At 49.3% G+C, this 7791-nt stretch overlaps 1 protein-coding gene across 1 annotated transcript in view; it reads left to right on the top strand.

Moving 5' to 3' along the window:
• Positions 1 to 6474: 6474 nt before the first annotated feature.
• Positions 6475 to 7791, top strand: part of LOC118208408 (cyclin-dependent kinase 18-like) — a 44590-nt gene continuing 43273 nt past the window's right edge. Inside the window, exon 1 of the mRNA XM_035383057.1 lies at positions 6475 to 6837. The gene's annotated coding sequence lies outside the window, so the exon portion shown is untranslated. The remainder of the gene's footprint in view (positions 6838 to 7791) is intronic.

Genomic DNA, 7791 nt, shown 5'->3' with positions numbered 1-7791 from the left:
GATTGAAATTTGATCCCTGTCTGGTTGGCTCAGAAAGAGGAGTTTCTGTGACCCCCCCCCTCCTCCTTCCACCCCCTCCCCCTGCAGTGGAAATTTTTTGCTTGACTTGCTTTGCCTCGAGCCAAAATGGATCCCGGCTCTCTCACATGCAGCGATGTGCAGCACGCTGGGCTTGTTTGCCCACATTAAAATGCACAGAATTTCCCCACAGTGAAGCACGGACCCTCATCCCTCCCTCCCCCCCTCCCCCCCCGAAATAGCACAGCCTGATAGTGAAGGTCATTACCATCCTCATAATGGACACTGCGCAACAGGTGCAGCTCTCTCTCTCTCTCTCTCTCTATCTCTCCCACTCCTCTCTCTCACCCTCCATTGCTCTCTTTCTCTGTCACTCTTCCTCCCTCTATCTCTCTCATATTCCATCTCTGTCTTTCTCTCCCTCCATCTTTCTCTCTCCTCTCTCTCACTATCTGTCCCTCTCCCTCACTCCATTCCTTCTCTCTCACTCTGTCTCTCTCTCTTCCTCCATTTCTCGCTCTCCCTCTTCCCCTCTCTGTCGATCTTTATCACACACAGACACATGCGTACTCACACGCTGTCTCTCTCTCTTTCCTGTCACCCTCCCTCGCTATTTTGCTCTCCTCCTCTTCTTTCTCTATCACTCTGTCCCTCTCCTCCTTTTACATTTTCCTCTCCTCTGTCACATTATGTCTTCCTTTCTTTCTTTCTCCTTCACTCCCTCGCTCTCTTTCATCTGCTCTCTCTTTGAAGAGAATAAATGTGCAGTGTCAGAAAACTCACACGTTAGGGGTGTAATGGCAGCAAAAAAAAACCGAAACATTTAAACAACAGTGAAAGGCTGAAAATTGGAGTGATTCACACAGACCCCCATCCCCCTACCACCCGGACCCCCGCTGTACCCCCTCATCCCCCCACCGCTCCCCGGCACCCCCAAGCTCATGTCCGTTTCCCTCCTTTCTGTACAAACGTCACCAAAACAACCAACACGCTATCTACGGGGAGATCCTTTTTTTGAAAAAAGAAAAAAAAAAACTACGCAGGAAGTGTCCGTGCTGTTTACATTTATTTGATCTTTTTTTCAGAGGCACCTTCTACTGTAGTTACGGTCTCCGTTCTGTATGAGTCACCGGCTCTCCCCGCGGAGGAGATGCTAATCCGGGCAGGCGGTCTGTATAGCAGCCCGGCGGTAATGCCCCCCGTATCCAGAGCCTTATATTTAGCGCTGCCTGCAGTCTGCGCTCGGCAACACGACGCCCGGGGTTTCCTGCCACGCAGGAAGTGGGTGAGCGAGTGGGGTTTACTCATCGAACGTCAAAGAAAGGCGCTACGAGAAACATCTAACTGAGCTCTAAAGGAAAAATCCCTGAGATTATACCGATCTTTCAGTCAGAATGCTGAAATATATGCTTCAATTATTTTTCAGTCTGAATGCTGCAATGTATGCTACAATCTTTTATTATTATTATTATTATTATTGTTATTATCCTCTCCATGACCCCAGCATAGTAAAAGTTTCTTCAGTTGTGTTTGCATTACTTATAACTTAAAGATGGACGCTGACCGTGAGTACCAGTATGCGTTCTCGTGACGGCTTATTCAGGGGTGCGTCCTGAAGAAACCGGACGCCATTTTGGTTCAGTCCATAGGATGGCTGATTGCCATATATTAATCCCCCCCCCCCCCGTGTGATTGCGGGTTCGATTCCCTACCGTGGCACTTTCCACACTGTAATCCCATCTCTGGCTGTAACCCACTCTGCTTTGCCACTGTCAGAATAAAATGAAAAAAGTGCAAGGGGAGGATGGACTGCCTGCTGGTAAAAAATAAACAACTAAAAGTAACATTTTCAGCAGTTCCATTCCAATATTTTGCTCCTGGGCATTTTCTTGATATCTCATATGAGCCTGTTGGGTGGGAATCCTGCTCTTTAAATTGATACCATCTCCTGAAAAGCTCTTCTTTTTGGTCATATTGCAGATTCCTCAACCTTCAGGGGACAACTTTACTTTTTCTACCGATAAAGCAAGCCGCTCAACTCTTATCAAACACCAGATCGAATTCAAAAACAATGTAACAGAAGCATCCTGTCATCACCCGCGTGGACTCCGTACTAAAGTAACTACAAGCAGCTTGGCTTATTGCTGAAACCAATACACTGTAGAGCTCTGGCGCTTAAAATATACTGGAAGGAAGTAAAATCGAATGCCTCAAGTTTAGCAAAAAAAACAAAAGAGAAACGCATCAGCACTTTATTTTCATAATCTGTGGGGAATCTTCCTGCTTTATCCAAAATTTCAAATGTAAGAATCAATGCAGCATGAGGCGGAGCTGCCGTCAATATCCCACTGACAGGGACCATCGATTTGAATTAAAAGTGTTTATTCAACTCTTTCAATTTCTTAATAGTTCCCCGGGATTAACTCAGCCGAACCGCTTTGTAATTGGGGGTTGATCCGACTGTGCGTCTACCTCCTTTCAAGTCTTAAAAAGACCCCTGAGAACCAGAATCAAAACAGTTTTGCAAAGTATCTATGGCAACCACAGAAGAACCGAAAGATCAAACGAACATTTTCTATAACTCTGATTGTAAATTGAGTTAGTGAAGAATAAAGAGGATTTAACTGTGGTCCCAACTAAAGGAAAACTGCTGTTTCGATTCCCTGCCGTTGTCTGTGTATAGCCGGCCAGCCAATGGCGTTAAAACAGTGCACATGGGGGGGCACTGTTTATTCAAAGCAACACAAACAATCAATAAATGGGGGGCTAATATTATGGCTATTTCTCCCTGTATAGCAACATTTGTTAAGAAATAATCTGTGGATTCTCAGCCTGTGGGGGAAAAAATGCGAACAGCTGCAGCGATGAGGGGACAGAAAGGAAACGGCGTTTCGCTAACTTCACGTTTGACCGGTCACACCGGAAAAATCAGCAGGATGGCTTCGGACGCGCCGCGGATCCGCGGGGGTCCTGGCGGCGTCGGCGGCTGGCTCTGATAACGAGCTCTGCGTCGGCCGGCCCGTTAAAGCACACGTTGTTCTTGGACAGCGGCGTAGGCCCCGTCGACCCCGGAGTGGCTAAATTCGGAAGGTGCTTTATCTCGGGCCGGCGGTAATGGAGGAGAGAGATCGCCATCAGCGCCTCACCGACAGCTCCTCGCCTCTCTCCTGGACGGCCGCACGCGGAAACACGACATAATCGATCCCTGACGTTTGGGGGGTGGGGGGTGGGCGGGGGGGGGGGTAGGTGTGCGCGAGCGACACTATCAGCCCGGGGAAACCAAACGTCGCACATTTTTGGGTGGTTACCTCCTCGTGGCTGAAAAGCGTGCCCCAGTAGTTTTATTTCTCTGGTTCGGCGACGTTTCTCCCGTCACGTTCGGGGTTCGGGGTTCGTCCCGGTGTCGCGGATTACCTGTTCTGTGGCTCACGTTACGGAAACTAACCCCCCCCCCCCCAAAAGCAGGTGAATCCCATGCGCTTCCGACAGGCTGTACGTTATGACGACACGATCAGTTACGTGTGGACATCAGGGGGCTTTCCTCAGCCTGAGGTGCGTAGCTTGTGTTCGACGCCTCATCCGTAAACTGAGCCCCGTGCAGAACTGTGCTTATGCAGCGGCGACAGCAACAGGATTCAAACCCGCAGCCCTCGTCGCCGGCATATCATGTGACATCATGAAAGTTCCAATTAAACAGGGTCAGTATTTCATCGGGCTGTTAAGCTCTGGATGTACAGCGTAATTCATCCTGCTGTTTCCCTGGAAACCGAGCCCGGGGGGGGGGGGGGGGGGGGGGGACTCGGTGGGCCTGGTAAAGATGCTACAATGGCGGAGTTGTATACTGTCGGAAATGTTTACTGTAAGAAGCGATGCATTCCGCCTGGCCCAGCTTACGCTGGTGGCAGAAGCCTCACGTTGCCATGACAGCAGACGTGGTGAAGCGGGGTGGTGGGGGGTGGTGGGGGGTGGGGGGGGGCGATCCCTCCGTTCATCCGTGGCGGATTTCACCGTGTGTCTCGCCCTAAAAATAGAGGCGTGATTCGAGGGAATTTTCTGCCGTCTTCCTCGGGCGTTTCTCTGACCGGACAGCGCACTCTTTGCATCACTCTTGCGTCAGCGTACGAAACCGCTCCGTGACGGTGGGGTGACGTACACACCTCGCTTGTGTCCATTTTCGGGTGTACTCCTGGTGAAGATTCTTACTCAAGACAGGGACCTGGTAGGGGGTGGGGTGGGGTGGGTTAGGGGGGCGGGATGAACACTAAACATCAGTCAAACTTAAGGCTGAACTCATTGGAATGAACGTTGCTCTTAACGACCTTTTAGAGCAGCTCTAACGAGCCGGAGGTCCCGGGTCCTCGCACTGTGCATTCTAACGACGGAAGGGAGCGGAGTTCCGAACTCTGAATTCCAAATTCGGGGTGAGGGCGCCCGCACCTGGACCGTCCGTGATCTCCTGACAGCCTCTGGCTGCCTCACTTCATCATTTAATTGGGTGCTATTTTCGGACCCTTCTTGATTGGCTTTGGCTTGGAGACATCGCCCCCCCCAGCCCCTTCTCCCCGGCCCCCCCAGCCCCCCAGCACCCGCTCATTCAGCAGGTGTCAGTGCTGATTAGATTTGCTGCACTGGAAGTGGGATGTGTGTGTGTGTGTGTGTGCGTATGCGAGTGTTTGTGTTCATGCTTCTGTGTGTGTGTGTGTTTATGTGTGCGCACACTTCTGTGTGTGTGTTTGCGTGTGTGTGTGTGTGTGTTCATGCTTCTGTGTGTGTGTGTGTGTGTGCGTGTGCATGCATGCATGCGTGTGTGCGCGCTTCTGTGTGTGTGTGCATGTGTGTGTGTGAACACACTTCTGTGTGTGCGGCTTCTGTGTATGTGTGTGTGTGTGTGTGTACATGTGTGTGTGTGAGCGCTTCTGTGTGCGTGTGTGTGCGTGTACGTGCTTCTGTGTGTACGTGTGTGCGGCTTCTGTGTATGTGAGTGTGTACATGTGTGTGTGAGCGCTTCTGTGTGTATGTGTGTGCGTGTGTGTGTGCGGCTTCTCTGTGTATGTGTGTGTGTGTGTGTGTGTGCGTGTGCGTGCGTGTGTGTGTGCAGAATCTCTCTCTAGTTTAATGAGGCTATCTTTCAGCTTCAGCTATGCGGGCTCTAACTGTGCAGTAAGGACTGAGCGCTACAGGAAGTTTGAAACTCTCTTTGTGTTCCAGGCGCTGTCTGCCTCGCGTTGCTGCTGCGTGTATATTCAGCTCCGCTCAGCTCGCTTGCATTTGTGTGCTGCTTTCTGAGATTCCATCTACTTTCATCCTTTATCTTTGACTAACAATTAAAAGCAGGAATTATATCTCCTTCTTCTTCTTCTTATCTTTTCTTTTCTTTTTTTGTTACAAGCAGTTTGTCAAGTTTAGCGATCATTAAAACCTAACTCGCCAAACTTGAGTTTGTGAAGAAACGGGGTGCCACTTGCTTTAAATTTCAGGATGAATTATGGACTTGAATGCAGGCCGCTGCCATAAAGTTTCTTAACGGGTAAATAGGAAAATCTGGGTAATTTTGAAGCCCTAGAAAAGTGATGCAACATCTTCTGAGGTATGCCATGTGCTGTATCTTTTCTATCCATCTATCTATCCATCATCTATCTGTCTCTCTATCTATCTGTCCCTCCATTTCCATTTCTCCCTCTCACACAGCTAGTGTGGCGCCGAATTTCTTGTCTGCACCTTGAAAGTAAGCCTGAAAAGATGAAGGACAATTGGCATAATGCTTCTGGGATGAACATCCACTCATTTACATCTGAATAACCGAGTTTCCTCTATGTCTCCCTTGTGCTGATTTAATTGGTCCGGACTTCTTTTGAAAGCGGTATAAAGGATTTATGAAACGGGGACCGATGCGCTGATGTGAAAAAAGAAATTGATCTTGAGCTAGAAAAATAAATATACCTTTATGAGCAGCATTATTTGTTTATAATTGAATCTTGTCACAACCAGGTCCAGTGGTTTAGTTTAGTTTTTTTTGTGTGTGTGTGTGTGTGCGTGTTATTTTGTTTTGCTTTTATTGTTCTGGTAAAGTCAGGAGGAAATTGTCACCCACAATGCAAAGCAAACAAACAAAACAAAAAACAAAAAAAAAAGCCAATACAAAAAGTGCCACTGAAAGACGTCTTCATAGTTTTCGGTCTTTTGGCACTAATACTGACATACTTTCTCTCTTTCCTTCGGTTTTCACACACACACACACACACACACACGTGCACACACGCAAACACACTTACACGAACATACAAGCCAGTTCAAATGTGCACGGAATGTTTGCCACACAGAGAGACACTTCCAGCACTAGGCACTGTGGCACTGGTGAGATCAGCCCTGCGAAATGCCGTGCTGCCATTGGCCGTTGCCATAACAATGGAGGCGGGGCAACGGGCAAGTGGAGGTGGAGGCAAGCCTTTATTATAAAATACTTCAGAGAAACACGTTTGCTTGTGATTTTTTATTTATTTATTTTTTTTGTGTTTGTGGTAATAATTTTTAAAATTTAGTTTATTCTTTTTGATCAGAGGAGCCTGTATCTCGGGAGCAAGCTGCAGCACACAGACACACACACACACACACACACACACACACACTCACTCAGGGAAGACGGGGGAAGACTGCGTACCGCGTAGACCCCGCCAGCGCTCTCGGCAGCCTCTGGCTCTGACGGGTGGAATCCGTCGGAGGGAAAATTAGCGAGAACCTCAAAGGCCCTCTTCATTCATCCGAGACGCTGCTCCCCTTCGCTCTGCTCCTCTCCGCTCCTCTCACCGTCTCCCTCCTGCTGTGAGTACCTCCTACGGACTCCCCGTGCTGGCTCCGCGTACACACGCGCGTGTGTGTGTGTGTGTGTGTGTGTGTGTGTGTGTGTGTGTGTGCGCACGCATGCGTGCGTGTGTGCGTGCGTGCGTGCATGCGTGTTTAATCCGTGTATGAAGTTCTGAAGAGGAGAGTTGAATGTGCTGCTGTTGTGTTGCCATTCACATCTGTTCCCGCCTGCCTGAATCCTTCGCCCGGCGACTGAACTTTACGAGAGGAGGCGAAACAGGAAGTCGCTCTGTGACTTGCGTCCTGTCGTGCGGAAGTCCGGCTGGAACTTTGAGAGAACCTCTTCAGCTTGGTTCCGCCCCGCATTAACCTGGTCCGCTGGACAGGTGCAGCGTCTCGGGATTCGAACCGGCAACCTGCTGGTCGGAAGCCCCCGGCGTTTCCTGATGGCCTCTCCAGCCTGGGCAGCTCTGGGGTTTTTGTCCGTGTGACGATGTGTGCGTAGCTCAGGAGAGGTTAAAGGGCCTCTTTTACAGTGTGTTATGGTGTTGTTTTGTTGGGAGCATTGGGGGGGGGGTTGTTTTTAGTAGAAAAAAAAACAAAAGCATCGAGAGGACATTCAGCCATCCCGTTGCTGGGGTGACAGGTGACCGTCTGCTACGCTATTCAGGCCATCGTGTTAAGTGCAGGTTTTCTGTTTTGTTTTTAGAGTGTTCAGGGTGCTGAATAATATCCAACGTTACTGAACGTTGTTGTGTTCAGTGACTCGGTGTGCTTAACATAGCACGCTATATAAAAAGTGCGAAGGAGATGTTCGTTATGCACCGTTTATGCGACGCGTTCAGAGGTTCAGTTCTAGCCGGCTGCGGCCGCCTGTGTTCACTGGAATGTGGAGAAAAATAACCTGTGTTATTAGCCCTCGCTGTAATTTAATGCCAGCAGATATATGTGACTGAAGGCTTGTGGAGGAAA

This window comes from Anguilla anguilla, chromosome 11 (genome assembly GCF_013347855.1).
Source record: "Anguilla anguilla isolate fAngAng1 chromosome 11, fAngAng1.pri, whole genome shotgun sequence".
In the NCBI taxonomy this organism is placed as follows: domain Eukaryota; kingdom Metazoa; phylum Chordata; class Actinopteri; order Anguilliformes; family Anguillidae; genus Anguilla; species Anguilla anguilla.
This window is presented reverse-complemented; position numbering and strand designations above follow the sequence as displayed.